Genomic DNA, 13,036 nt, shown 5'->3' with positions numbered 1-13,036 from the left:
AGGTATGTGGACTGGCTCTATTGACTCAGGAATTCCCACTGGCAGTAATGGCCAACATATACTGCCCAAGAGTCAGCTGGTGGGATCATAACTAGTTGGGGTAATTAGAACTCTTCCATACTCTGAGATGATGCTTATTCCACATTGCTATCACATCGTTCTGGACACAACTGAAGCTGATGTCGATGAACCCAAGTTATGTGTAGATCATCTTTTCTTTGAATTTGGTACATGGCTACTCTTCCATTGGGATCTCGAGGAACGCCGACCACGCAACAGGATTTGGGTTCCCATGGACAGTTGAGTTTGCTATCTTGGTGATCTTTTCATTTTTAATACTTTCACTCCTAGTGGAATGTGCTCTGTGAGCTGAAACGTCGAACCCTCCGAACATTCAACCATGTACTCCAAACACGGCTTTGACTGATCTTTGTATCGCACCTTCAAGGTTTGCTGCGAACAAGAGACAATCTCTTCCCTGATAGGATATGCACATGGTTCCACTAATGCCCCACACTTTGTATCTTGGGAATCACACTTAGCCTTTTCCCAGACAGTGCTTTCTGTGGTTGCCTTCAGGATCCTGGGATTCGAAACGGATTCTCACTTTCCCTACCTCGCCGCTGGAATATCAGACTCTCTGGTGTCCTTGTAGACCGTGCTGTGACACTAGGTCACTTTGCTCTTCCTCGGTCACCTCAGCTGATGTTCTCTGCAGCATATTTAGCTCCTGAACATCTGGACGTTGTGCTGTACATTCATGTGGCTTCTCTGCTTGGTATGGCGGGTAGCAACTAGTTGCATAGGGAGGCTGTTGGCATGTACCTTCAGCATGATCCCCTGCTCCTTCATGTCGCTGACAGTACTGGCAATGGCCATGCAGAAGACCTCTACGAGCTAGGTAGCGCCAGTAACGCTCATGGGTCGCTGCATTGATGCCTTAAACTGGGGCCCCACCAGAGCCAGTAAAATGGATTGCTCATGGACCCTTTCTTCCTCAGATGACCTTAAAATCCCAAAAATAATTTTATTATAGATGCCACTGGATTCATTTTGACTAACAACTTATTATTTTTCACCTGCAATATTTTTATGCAATGTAAAAGGACCGCCATGGCGACTAAGGGCCTCGTGCAGACTGGAACGCTTGTGGGACAGCGTTTGCAGTCTGATGACCGGTGAAGTGTGCGCACACACAGAAGCAACACTGCGTGTGCGCACACAGTGATTTGCGACATCATATCACTTGAGGCTGTCACGAGCAAGAGGGGGCATGTTGGCAGTGATGGGGGGTATGGTCTGGACAACACAGGCATGTCTGGACCATCTGCGGGGTGGGCTGTGGTGTCTGCGTGATGTCACATGCAGCCGCTGTGGCCCTAAACATGGTGGGTAGCCGTCTGCCTTTGAAGCTAGGCAGAGGGCTACTTGACAGATGCAAAAGCATCACCGCTGTGTGATGCTTTCGCATGTCTGCGGGGAGGGCTGGATCCGGCATGCGGGGTGGACTTGCCCTGTGCTGAGCATACCCCCACATGTCAGAGTTATTGATCATAGATGCACATTTTTTCGCACATCTAAGATCAAGTCTGAATTAGGCCCTAAATTCACCCCAAGTGATGCTAATATCTTCATGGGTTATTGGGAAGAGACCCTTATATTCAACAGTGTAACGTGGGACAACAGCCTGCTAAAGTGGCTCAGATATATTGATGACGTCCTTCTATTATGGAATGGGACAGAAGACGACCTTAAGAATTTCTTTTAAAAGAACAATGACAACATCTCCAATATTCAGTTCACCATCTCCTACAGTACAGAACAATTTCCTGGATCTCACCATACAGATGTGTCCCCTTATATTCTTGCTGCAGTCACGCTGAACAGCCCTTTAAGTCTCGCCATGCCGTGGCGGGACTCGGTAGCACAGAGTGTTTTTATTAGTATCATTTGCTGTAAAAATGCGTCTTACATGCAAGGCAGTGTAATAGGATGCACAAACAGCAACTGCTGATTAAAATGGAATGCAGCAGGTCTGTATGCTACCGAAGATCATAGAATCTCAAGAACCAACTTGTCAAAAGCACAATACCAATGGCCTCCAAAAGTATGATACGTACCAAAGGATTTCATCACTGTGGTTTGTGTGTAGGCTGTATGAATGTTAAAGACCAGTCGAACAAAAACAGTGAAGTAACAATAAATGGAAACAAGCTAAAAATCAAGGGCATCACATGCAATACCGCCAATGTTGTTTATTTAGTCCAATGTAAATGCAGTGTTTCACACATCAGCAGGACCACCAGACCACTGAAATTGAGAATCTCGGAACATCTGTGCAACACAAAAAAGGGGTTGACAATGCATCATCTGTCCAATCATTTCAAAGAAAAACACAACTGCTCTACTCAGCATATCACAAAATTCATAGGATTAAAACACATAAAATCTACATGGAATGATAAGAATGTTGAAAAAAATCTGGCTAAAATGGAAATGAAGACCAACTTTCAGCTCAAGACTTTGCACCCTCAGGGACTGAACCATAACTTTGAGCTGAAGTGGTTTCTATAAGCTATCATCAGATCTAAATATCTAATAATCTCCACTTTATCATTTCCATCTTTTCCCTTCTTTTGTACTGTTTAATGTAGTCTGCTAATGTAACTTTTTTCCCCAACAGACTTTCACCACTCCTCCAAAGGAGGAACATAAGAAAAACCATTTAAAATGGATTTTAAACTAAAAAAATACATCTCCCATGTTGGGTGGCTATGTGACGGACCTTTACCCTGAAATGTTACTCCTTGTACCTTGTCCTGCAGTACCATGTTCAGAGAGGTAGGATAGATTGATATGAAACATAGGTGAGCCATCAATTCCAACAGGATGTCTTCTTATTGAGCTGCAATGAACTCTGGATTGAAGATGATTAATTAGCATTCAATTTGGATAATCACAAAAAAGAAGAATTTGGATGTAAAAGATGAACAAAGAGAAGACAATTGGCTACAGTTCACACCACAAAGGATCATTCAATATGCAAAAGACAGTTAATTGAAATCACAAAAAGAATATCATTGGAATAACAGATGAATATGTTAATTGATGAAAAGTGTTAAGTGATGAAAAATACAATTAGCAATAATCAACACTAATTTTGTAGCTTTCCCTAGCTAAGGTATTTCAATCTTCACCAGCGATTAACGTTGGAGCTCAGATAGAAGTCTGCGGTGCCACAGTATGACAATGGGGGATTGGCACACAAATGTAAGAGGAAATCCTGGATGATAACAGAGTCAATTATTCACAGTTCTATGCAAAGATGATGTAACTAACGAAGGGATGATAGTGTCTCTCAATTACAAAATCAAGTACAAATCACTAAATCTCATAGTCTCAATGTAGTAGAGTAGGGTTGCCTCAATAAACTCCTTGTAGTACTTAGCTGGCAGAATTGTGGTGTTGCAGGGTCTAACTTAAGCATTGTGGAGTTATGCTATCCATGCCCTTTACTTTCACAGATATGAATAGGGTTCCCTTAACCTTGTTATGAAACTTGCCCAGGGCTCTTGTTGTTTGTATACTTGTGTACTCACTCAGACCCTCTTAAGCAGAGGTGTTCACTTGCTCATCCAGTACTTAACGGTTACTTTCAGTTCCAAGATGGGCGTTGTGTGCGTGCCTCTCCTCAGACCTGGTGGTGTCCGGTCTCTGGCGTCTCAACACCTGCTTAATTGGCACTCGTCTCTCTGGCAGCGCCCCGCTGTGCAGCATTGCTCTCCATGACCAGCGTTCCATGGCTGTCACTTGGTCTCTCAGCTTCACGGTCAGCAAGCAGTTCCACACCTCCTCTAACACTCTGCACTGCTCCACCTCCTTCTCACAAGGCTCTATTCTCCAAGGCTGCCCCTGTCCAATCAGCGGTCTGCATCTCAACCATGTGATCGGACCAGGGTCCCAGCTTTAACTCCTGCTGTGTACCAGGTCTTAAAGGGGCCTGCACACCACTTTTGGGGTATCACACATACATATACACATTAGTATAATAGACCCGGATCACCTCAGTCTCCACCCACTTGCCACTCCCCTGATTTAGAAAAGCACGAAAAAATTTACTGAACTTGTACATGCCTTCCTAGCTGCAGGGTTACTCTAAATTTCAGTGCACTTCTACCCATTGCAAATGGATTTACTTCCTACTCTAAATAAGGCCCAAGCTGTACATTATAATTAGGTGGATCTCAACATAAAATATATACATAACTGATTTGAATTAGGACTTGCATTTCAAGTGAAGAACTTGCACCTACTTTGTGTAAGTATGTCGGTTACATTTGTATTAACAGTTATCATGCTGCCAAGCAAATTGCAACTGTAAGTACTGTACAGGTGAATGTATTTAACTTGTCTTATGCTTAGGGACATGTCAGCTCTAATTTTAGACATAACTGAAGAGCAAATTACTATTTGCCTGCAGCACCTTAAGTCTCTTTGTTCTTATTATTTGGTGCTCACAGTTGAACACACATTTTTTGCCTCTCAAAATGCAACATGTTGCATAGCTCAAAATATTGGTGTAAAGGTGCATACACACGGTGAGATTTTGACTAACTGTTATTTTTGACTATGCGATTTCCCTTGTACTCCCCGGAGCTCAGAACCACCAATTTTGACTATATTTACTTTCGATTTTAACTATATATTTTTGACTATACTAGAAACTAGATTGTACACAATATAGTCAAAATTGCCTTGCCTGCACCGTCAGTCTTTTCTTGCGACACCAACCCCTTTGGAGCGCGCATCGGTATCGCAAGATGTGTACACACGGTGCTATATGTGCTAACCTTTCTTATGATTTTGATTATATAGTAAAAATCATAAGCACACATTGCATCGTGTATATGCACCTTAAGTCACATAACACAGATTTAAAAGACACACATTTTAATTCTGATCTGTAATGTGTGAAAAGAACAATTCCCAAAATAGAGACAAAATTTGATATGTAGCCAAATCTTGCAAAAAAAAACACCAGTGGTGCAAAATGTATTCTTCCTTAATATGATTAATAATAAAAATATCTTTTAATTGGAATTAGAAACATATTGTTTTTATAAAAAACCTGAGCGATATTGCATTCCCATGTGTGTTTAGTACGTTATATTTAGCATATACTAATACATGATAATTGAAACTTCCTGTGCTGTAAAAATTTTTAGACAGCAGCAAGAATCTCTGGTTCTCTAAGTGGTGTCCTGCACGTAATACATTATTTTCCAAACCAGCCACACACTTATAAAAGTAACTTTACGATTAATGAACTGGTATCACTGGAGTTATTGTCATATGTTGCTGTATGAAATAACCAATTATATAGTATTATGTCAATGGTAACTCGTGCTAAAACCACTGCAATTTTTCCTTTGAACTCCATAGAAGTGCTCAGTATAATCTGCAATACTGCTGTGCAGTTATTTTTGTCATTTTCACATTCATGCACATTACCGACAACTGAATTGCCACCTTACAGTAACAAAATACATATTTTTGAGCTTGTGAGAGCAGATTTTGCTAGAGAGTACAGAAACTCCTGCATTTTGATTTGCAGGACAATTCGAATTGTCATAGGTGATTTTCATCAGAAATCTCTTATTAATGGATCAAACTACAATATGTTGTTATTTTTTTAAGGTGCTGTAAAAAAATAGTAAGAACTAAATTTTAAAAAGTGTGTTCAGAATTCCAAAACTTTTTGCTCAGTCTTTGAACAGTGATGAGACCGTTATAAAACACTGATGTTAGTAGAGACTCTGGGGGTAATTCAGAGTTGATCGCAGCAGCAAATTTGTTAGCAGTTGGGCAAAACCATGGGGGTAATTAAGAGTTTATTGCAGTAGCAAATTTGTTAGCAGTTGGGCAAATCCATGTGCACTGGTGGTGTGGCAGATATAACATTTGCAGATCCAGTTAGAGTTGGGTGGGTTATATTGTTTCTGTGCAGGGTAAATACTGGCTGCTTTGTTTTTACACTGTAATTTAGATTTCAGATTGGACACACCCCACCCAAATCTAAAGGCCCATATAGACGGGAGAGATGTGTGCTGAGTGATAAGGGGGAGGACGGGGGGGGCGCTTTTTTCACCCAGCGCGTGAAATGAGCGACGTGCTAGATTGGCCTGCATGCAGACCAATCTTGCACCGGCGATAGTGATGTGCGGGGCCGCGCATCGCTATTGCTGAGGCGGGTACACACGAGTGATCTGTGCTTAAAATCTAAGCAATCTAGTCAGATTTCTTAGATTTTAAGCATGGATTTCTCTGTGAGTACCCCCCCCCCCTTTACTCTCTCTGCATATGTTATATCTGCCCCCCCTGCAGTGCACATGGTTTTGCCCAACTGCTGATAAATTTGCTGCTGCTATCAACTCTGAATTACTCCCCATGTGCACTGCAGGTGTGGCAGATATAACATTTGCAGAGAGAGTTAGATTTGGGTGGGTTATTTTGTTTCTGTGCAGAGTAAATACTGGCTGCTTTATTTTTACACTGCAATTTAGATTTCAGTTTGAACACACCCCACCCAAATCAAACTCTCTCTGCTCATGTTGTAGCTGCCTCACCTGCACTGCACATGGTTTTGCCCATCTGCTAACAAAGTTGCTGCTACGATCAGATCTGAATTAGGCCCTCTATCCATTTTTGTCTTGCCTTAGGCAGACAAATGATCATACTGTGTACATGTGGTATCTGGATGGTTGGTCGACTGTCAATAAGTAAACCACTATTGGTCAACATGGACAATGTCGACATGGGAAAAAAGGTTGACACAGGACATGTTGACACATGAAAAGGTCAACATGGCATTTTTACATTTTTTATGTTTATTTTTTACCTTTTTCATACTTTACCATCCATGTAGACTATGTTTGGGAATAGTAACCTGCCCGCAGCATGTCAAGCAAAGTGATCCATGCAAGGGAACATGGGGGGTCATTCCGAGTTGTTCGCTCGCAAGCTGCTTTTAGCAGCTTTGCACACACTAAGCCGCCGCCTACTGGGAGTGAATCTTAGCTTATCAAAATTGCGAACGAAAGATTCGCAATATTGCGAAAAGACTTCTCTGTGCAGTTTCTGAGTAGCTCGAGACTTACTCTGCCAGTGCGATCAGTTCAGTGCTTGTCGTTCCTGGTTTGACGTCACAAACACACCCAGCGTTCGCCCAGACACTCCTCCGTTTCTCCAGCCACTCCCGTGTTTTTCCCAGAAACTGTAGCGTTTTTTCACACACTCCCATAAAACGTCCAGTTTCCGCCCAGAAACACCCACTTCCTGTCAATCACATTACGATCACCAGAACGAAGAAAAAACCTTGTAATGCCGTGAGTAAAATACCTAACTGCATAGCAAATTTACTTGGCGCAGTCGCACTGCGGACATTGCGCATGCGCATTAGCGACTAATCGCTCCATTGCGAGAAAAAAATAACGAGCGGACAACTCGGAATGACCCCCATGGTTCACTAATTGGGTTTCCTGATTATGTTACTCAAAAAACACCAAAAACTTTCAAAAACCTCAGGTTGACCTTTTCATGTGTAAACATGTCCCGTGTCGACCATTTCACGGTGTTAACCTTTTTCCATGTCAAACTATAGTGGTCGACCCATTGATCCATAACCATACAGGTTTGGTCAGAAATCAGAAATATAAAAAGTAAAAAATTGCTGTTACTCACAAAAATGTCATATACACACATACATTATAATTACTGTAGGTGTCTCCTCCCCCAGGTACTGTGATGAGCACCAATAGACAGTTTAATGAAGGGAAGAAGAATGTTGGGGCCCAAGGCAGTATAAGGAAAGACAGGTGTCATTTATAAACATATTTTGACAAATTTTAGGGCAAGTGCTCCAAATTACAGTCTTTCCGTTTCAAGAAAATCCCAATTGTTTACATGTGCTGTGTTATTTGCATTGATTTAAGCATAAGCAAAAGCCTGACGAAGTAGAATAATGTGCAGACATTTCTGTATTATGCAATGTTAGTGTGTTCAATGGCACCAGTGTGAGCTTTGGACTTTCATATATACAAAGACAATATACATTTGTCATTTTGTTAATCAACTGCTCTCAGTGACCTTAATAGGGATTCTAACTGTTCCCAGGGGCTGTCCACTAAAGGAAATGAATATTTTTTGAGAAAGGATGAAGTGGGAACATTTTTCTAATTATTTATAGAAACAGCACTGAGCACTGGAAATCCCAGACATCATCCTCTAAGAATAGTTGTCCAACAGGCGCAGAGAGGACACAGCTACAAGGCTTCATGAACAAATTATCCAGTTAAAACTGGTTATGATTAAAATATTGTTTACTTGCGGTTACCAAAATCAATTGCAGCAATTTTTGGCACTTAAGAGAATCTCAGCAAAGTAAACTCTCAGGGAAAAGCAGATGACTAGTTATAGTATCATCTACTCATTAACTCTTAATGCAGAAAAAAATGTCTAGTTTCCAAAGAAAGAAACTTTTTTATCCATACGGTTAAATACACAATACACCTCCAGGTATTTGCACTTCCCGGTTTGAATGAGTGTTCTAAACCAGAATAATAATTTCCATAACAATATACCCATCATCTACAATACAACTAATGGGATGTGGTTTTGTTCTATCAGTGTTTATATTTTTAAATGCATCTAAAGTCTATTTAGAATCCCATTCATCATTTTTTTTTTAAAGACATCCCTGTTGTAGTATCACATTTTCAGGGGACAGAACTTGCGGAATAATGACCATGGTTCAGTGTAGCTTATTATAGGCAACCATACTGCAGAGCTGGTAAAGTTTAGAAAGATGGACTTTAATCAAACGAGAAATCATTTATTGAAATCTCTCACATGGGCCAATATTTACAAAAAAATCGAGTTTGTCCGATTTGTGGGGGGTTTTCTAAGTCCCAACACGGGAATTCACTAAGCACCAATCTCAGCAGTGTTTGGACTATTCGAAATGGTTTGATTTTCAAAGTTCAGAAATACGAATGAATAGACCATTGGTCAAACGCGGCTGTTATTTCATACAACACGGGTATTCACTATTCATTCGTATTTGGGTGTTAGTCTCTGAGTGCTCAATTGCGGTCGTATTTTTTTGCGATTCGTTAAAAAAAGCGGCAAAAAAATAGACCTGCTTTTTTCAGCCGTGTTTACATGTGTTGCAACTCTAAAATCAATCACACCTGAATACGGATGCCTTTAAAAGGATGTTAGGCCCAATTCAATCCACCTCCACTCAGAAATGGCATCAGGACTGAGGACTAGTGAATTTTGTGTGCTGTGGGATTCCTCAGACTCAGACATCAGCCTGTAAGTAACCAGGGCCAACAAACTGAACATGGTCAGCAGGTTGTACAGGTTCCGCGGAGGCTGCGCAGGCCTCGTTTTTTTAGGGGGCGTTTAAACTTGAACGCATTGTCCGATGATATGGTCATACAGATGTTCCGTCTAAATCGTAATAACATTTTCCGTCTGTATGACCTTGTCAAACTGGGCCTAGACCCTGAGATAGCACACTCTCGCTCTGTCTCAGGCCTGCACAAACTCCTGGCTGTGTTGCACTTTATGGCTACTGGCAGCTTTCAAGCTGTGTCTGGGGATGTCATAGGAATCTCATAGCCCTCATTTTCGAGAATATTGACACAGGTGATGTATACCTAACTACCTCTTTTTTTTGTTTTAATTTCTCGGTGGCCAGTTCTGTCCTAAAATCTCATGTTTATTGTTCTTTCAAATATACACACAGGTGTTGGCTGTTTTGCAGGCCCACATCGATCCCTCAATCTGCTTCCCTACCCAGGAGTCTCAGTGGCATGTCGTCAGGGTAGATTTCTATGAGCTGGCTGGCATGCCCAACGTGCTTGGAGCCATAGATTGCACACACATTCAGCTGAGACCACCTAGGGGCAGGCAGCACATCTATACTAATCGACATCTAGAGCACTCCACAAATGTGCAGGTGGTTTGTGATGCAAATCTCAAAATAATGAGTGCTGTTGCTGGTTACCCTGGGGGCTGCCATGACTCCTTCATCCTCAGTCAGTCATCCCTCTTTGATAAGTTTGAGGACGGACAAATGCCAGATGGATGGCTGCTGGGTATGTAATTTGATATGTGTAGGGCTGCGTATACTTTGCCCAAATACAGGGGCATATGTATTAACCTGTAGAAGGCATAAGGAAGTGTGAAACCAGTGATATGTGCAAGGTGATAAAGGCACCAGCCAATCAGCTCCTATATGTAAATGAACATTTTGGAACAGATTGTCCGCTGCCTTTATTACCTTGCACATATCACTGGTTTATCACTTCCTTATGCCTTCTACAGGTTAATACATCTGCCCCACAGTGTGTTACTTATGTGTTGCTGTAGCTTAACATGAATCACGTTACTATATCTGTCTTTTAGGTGATGGAGGATATGGCTGTTTCTCTTGGCTTCTAACTCCATTGTCCCGACCTGATACCCCTGCTGAACACAATTACAATCATGCACATAAGTCCACGCGGAATGTGATAGAAAGATGTTTTGGTGTGCTGAAATCTAGGTTTCGTTGTGTCTGGATAAGTCTGGTGGCCTTTTGTTGTATAGTCCCTCGAAGGTGACTCAAATTGTGTTCTGCTGCTGCTTTCTTCATAACATGTGTTTGCAACAACATCTGCCACATGTTGAGGAGGAGGAGGAGGAGGAGGATGAAGAAAGCAGCCAGCAAGCAGAGGAATTAGAGACATCTGGTGATACTTGGAGTACAGATGTAATGAGGCAGGTTAGGCAAGAGCTCATCACTCGCTATTTCTAAGGTAAGTTTGGTTACTCACGGTCAGAGGTTCGTTTCAAATCCAGAAACAATGACAACATTTATATGCATCAAACGGCACAGAGATCAAAGCCCTATTATAGGTCCAATAAACAATTTCAGAATACCCATTCACCAATTAATCAACATCAATACGCACAGTCACGGATGTCACCGGGTTGGAAAACAGTGCCACCAAAAATGCGGCACCGGGATCCAACCTCAACAGCTCAGAGTGCTGAATCCCCCCAAGATCAGCGTCATTTTTTAGACCGAGGGAGGAGAGAAAAAAGAGAGCAAATAGCCAGGGGAACCAAACCTTTCCTATACAATCGGTATGATCCACTAATGAGAACACCAAAAAGAGGAAGAGACATAGACCAAGAGGGAGGAGAGGAGGTAAGAGAAAGGAAAAACCAACGGTTTCACTAAAACCGGTAAGCATTTTCAATCTCTCCTCCACTCCACTAACCAGCACTGAGGAAGCTCTACTCGCCAAAGGGATGAATTTTTCACCCACCACACGCCCCAATTTTTTTGAGCTCTTCGTTGAACTCAATAGATTTGTCAGGGGACTCTGTAGGAAGAGATTTTTTGCGATTAGAGACAAGCAGGAAAAACCCTTAAATATACAGAATTCTGCAATCATGCTTGACCATGATGATACATCTGGTTTAAACATATTGAATGAACTATTACTTGAAAATATACACCCTGATCATTTAGAGGAGCAGACACCAATACTGCTTTTTGACAGTACTGGAGAGACCTTTAAAAAGAAGTCTCAATTTTTTCCTACACAACATAAAACTAGTGCAATAGATACTTTCTATCACACGACACTGGAAGAATTCCGAAAGCTGTGTGATATGAAAACACATCCATGTCTGTTTAATTTACATGTGGACGAAAGGAAGGCTCTTAAGAGACTCTCTGACAACCAGTCGCTTACCATCAAACCAGCTGACAAGGGGGGAGGGGTAGTGGTGCAAAATACTGAAGATTATGTCAAAGAGGCAATAAGACAGTTGTCTGACACCACTTTTTACAAAACTTTGGGGCAAGATACCACTTTGGAATATCAAAAACAATTAAAAAGCCTACTTATATCAGCATGTACTGAGAAAATACTTACCCATGACGAATTTGATTTCCTCTACCCCCTCCACCCAATCACTCCCATATATTATCACCTCCCTAAGGTATACAAATCACTACACAATCCACCGGGTCGTCCAATTATTTCAGGGATTGAGGGTCTTACTGCAAATTTGTCACATTATGTTGATTTCTATTTGCAGCCCCATGCATCATCTCTGAGATCCCATATTTGGGATACCACTGAGTTTATTAAACTAGTGGAGGGTTTGAAATGGAGTCCTGATTACCGGTTCATCACATGTGACGTACAAGCTCTGTACACAAACATCCCACACCAACAAGGGATTGATTGTGTGGCTAACAGTCTGTGTGATGATACCGGTATCTCAGAGAGGAAGCGGGAATTTATTTTGTCAGCGATTTCATTTATTTTATCTCACAATTATTTTTTATTTGATCACTGTCACTATTTACAGGTCCTCGGTACAGCGATGGGGACCAGGTTCGCGCCTAGTTTTGCAAATGTCTATATGGGAGAGTTTGAAAAATGTTACATCTGGGGAGGTGACTATGCTGCGAACCTGGTCCTATATGGCCGCTATATCGACGACCTATTTTTTGTTTGGAAAGGAGACCCTTTATCTGTCACTGAGTTTGTTAGTTATCTTAATAATAACACTTATGGTTTGACCTTCACTTGCACTCACCATCCTTCACAAATTAATTTTTGGGATGTTACGGTGGAGTTGGTAGAGGAAACTGTCACAGTGTCCCCATTTAAGAAAACAGTAGATGTATGCAATTATATACCTTATTCCAGTAATCATAATAAGAGCTGGCTCAGGAATGTTCCTAAGAGCCAAGTACATCGAATTAGAAGAAATTGCACATCTGACATTAAGTATCAAGAACAGATAAAAGATTTAGTAGAAATTTTTAAAAACTGTGAATATCCACAAACAGTACTTGATGAAGCTTTGGAATATGCTTCAAAGTTAAATAGAATAGATACCCTCTTCCCTGAAAAGAACAAACCTTCTACAGAGTCAGAGGTACAGAGCCATGCTTATGTTT

The sequence above is a fragment of the Pseudophryne corroboree genome, chromosome 4 (assembly GCF_028390025.1).
Source record: "Pseudophryne corroboree isolate aPseCor3 chromosome 4, aPseCor3.hap2, whole genome shotgun sequence".
Classification (NCBI taxonomy): domain Eukaryota; kingdom Metazoa; phylum Chordata; class Amphibia; order Anura; family Myobatrachidae; genus Pseudophryne; species Pseudophryne corroboree.
This window is presented reverse-complemented; position numbering follows the sequence as displayed.